Below are 2,989 nucleotides of genomic sequence, written 5' to 3' on the forward strand. Positions count from 1 at the left end.
AATACGCTGGATCGGAAATTATTCATACAGGCCGGCATAATTGTATCAACTAGCGAGGAGTAAGCTCTCGTCAGTAGATAGTATCTGGACCTTCCCTATTTACCAATAAATTCAATAGAGTCATTTATGATAAAGGTAAGTAACTTTGTTATTCTGAGATTCGAACAGTATTTTCTATTTTTAATAAATATTGTCAAATTAACTAATCAGTATTTTGTTAGTTTCTTAAATCTTATATTACTTTGAAGTAATGAAGAAAAAAAATATTATTAATTCATTAAAGATAATATTTATTATTAAAACGCAATTTGGAACAATACAAAGGATGACTTGCTACCCTATTAATAAGCGTTATAATCACTTAAAAATTGAACTTCGAATTGTTAAGTACTAAACGCAGAGCTCTCTTCAATTACTGGTAAAAAGCATTAAGGTTCATAATGCCTCGTAATTTTAATTTCCATATCAAAATATACAAAGCAGTGACATCTATCAATAAAATTTTCAAACTTACGTAATTTAAATACGTATGTTTAACGGTGAAGGAAAACATCGTGAGGAAACCTGCACATCTGAGTTCTCTATAGGAATTTCGAAGGTGTGTGAAGTCTACCAATCCGCACTAGGCCAGCGTGGTGGACTAAGGCCTAATCCCTCTCAGTAGTAGGGGAGGCCCGTGCTCAGCAGTGGGCAAGTATATAATACAGGGCTGATATTATTAATCTAAATACTTTCCCAACGCCTATCCAGCACATCAGATACTAGCACAAAGATAATATAATGGTATTCTAGCGACGAAGCCACCGGTGATTATCTAAAGGAAACCAGAATTAACTCTAACTATCCGATATTGGGTATAGATTGCTTTAATTTTAGAGTCAAGACAGGTAGGTTTATGGTTAATATCGTTGTTTTTCTATGCGCACTGTCATCAGTAAATGGCGACAGTTTCTTAGAAGTTTTGTTTAGATACTTTTAAAAATGTAGGACCAAGTTGAAATTTTTTGCTTTGAAAAATAGATATTGTTAGAGAAATTGAATTTTGTTGCTTTGTTGGGGAAATATTGATTTCGGTAAATTGAATTTGATATCTCCAATATGTAATCTAATCTACCTTCTAAAGTATAAGACGTAAATATGGAAAAGTTTGGAAGTTGGCATGTTTGTTAGAAGTATACTCAGAAACAGCTGAATGAATTTTGAAGAATTTGGCACATGCACAAACCATGTCTTAGATTAAGAATTAGGCTATTTTTTCCGCTTATTTGGTTCCATAAAGAATTATGTGATTATTCATATTTGTTTATCGTGCCGATTTAGTTGTTCCTCTATTTATTGTCCACCTTAGTATTAACCAACTCGGTGAAGTTGTCTTATTATATGTCATAAAAACTATAGTCAGTCAATTAGTAACAACTCGCTTTGTTAGCGCCACGTTCAGAACAAAATTAGATACAGTCAGCCACAAAATTACCTGATCAAATTCAATACTTTAAAACACTCTTACATATTACTTTAACCCTAAATGTCCTTTTTTTCTTTATCTATCATAAAGTAAAACCTTTAAAGCTTATTTCAGTGAGAAAGAAACGATTATTGACAAGGACGTAGTTTAAATATGATTTGAAACTTTGTCCATCATGGCTTTACTGTTAATATATTATATTTCAATTAATTTTCCATCACATTGTTGCGCAGAGCAAACATTAAAATCACTAAACGCACAAAAACACGGCCCGGCACATAACAGGGCACTTATGTGCTAATCTAGTGTGCAGTAAGTTAATACATACATAATAGGTGTGATTACCTAAGCCGGCCGCCCGAAGCAACGGTAGCAGCGATGTGCCAATCTTTTCCTTATTGCGCATGGTTTACATGGATTTAAGATGCCGACTAAGCTTATTGCTCTATGGATAATAATTCTCTATGCCGATGTAGCTAAACACGATATTTGTAATAACAGAATATATATATATATATATATATATATATATATATATATATATATATATATATATATATATATATATATCAAATCTTTCACGTGTGGATATAGGCTTTGTTATTGGAAGAAAAAAGTGTACAATTGGAATTTTCATCTTAATAAATCTTTCGTGGAAGAGTTAAGTGGACATTAATTTTATGCCCCGGAGTTTCTTTCACGTGCTGGTATACATCGTAATATGGGGAAGAGTTAAATGGATTAATTTGATTCTTGTTTGGTTCGATTTATAGTTTCATCCGGTTTGTAGTGTAGTGTAGCCGCGATGCCTTACATCCTTCTTCGTCTTCCCTTACGTCTTTTATTCACTGATAACCTCTTAAACTTAAACTGTTGTCTTTACATTAAACTGAAAACTGCTAACAACCTTTTATAAAACCCAAAGTTCCCACAGACAAATATCGATTACATTTAATAACATACACTTTCGAATTATCATTAATAGAATAACTGGTCCAATATTTATCGCCTAGAAACTACGGCATGTGAATCGTGCTAGAAATGCGCTAGTACGCAATATACTATTAAAGGAGTCAACGCTCCCAAGCATGTAGCTATGCGTATGTAATAACAACAGCTACTGTTTGCCGTCGCAACCGACTAACCACTACGCGACAACTATGAGGATCTCTTTGGAGTTGATACTAACTCTGGTTGACCAGGGAATGTTTACAAGCTTGCTGTAAGATAGCAAATTTGATTTTCAATATGTGCGATAACTTCGTGACAATTGTATTCTAGAATTGATATTCAGAATTGACTAATAACTGATTTATACTGATTTATTATTATTTACATTTACAATAATTTACACATATTTTGTGGATTCACATGAGACTAATTTCTGATTTTCTTAATTTGTATATGTAAGGTTATATAAGAAAACCCAGCGTAAAGTAATATCTGTGTTTTAGATCGATACATTTAATGTCCTTGTATGTATTCACTGCTTGTTTATTGATCAAGATATTGGTCTGGTAGAAA

Source organism: Manduca sexta, chromosome 7, assembly GCF_014839805.1.
Source record: "Manduca sexta isolate Smith_Timp_Sample1 chromosome 7, JHU_Msex_v1.0, whole genome shotgun sequence".
Classification (NCBI taxonomy): Eukaryota; Metazoa; Arthropoda; class Insecta; order Lepidoptera; family Sphingidae; genus Manduca; species Manduca sexta.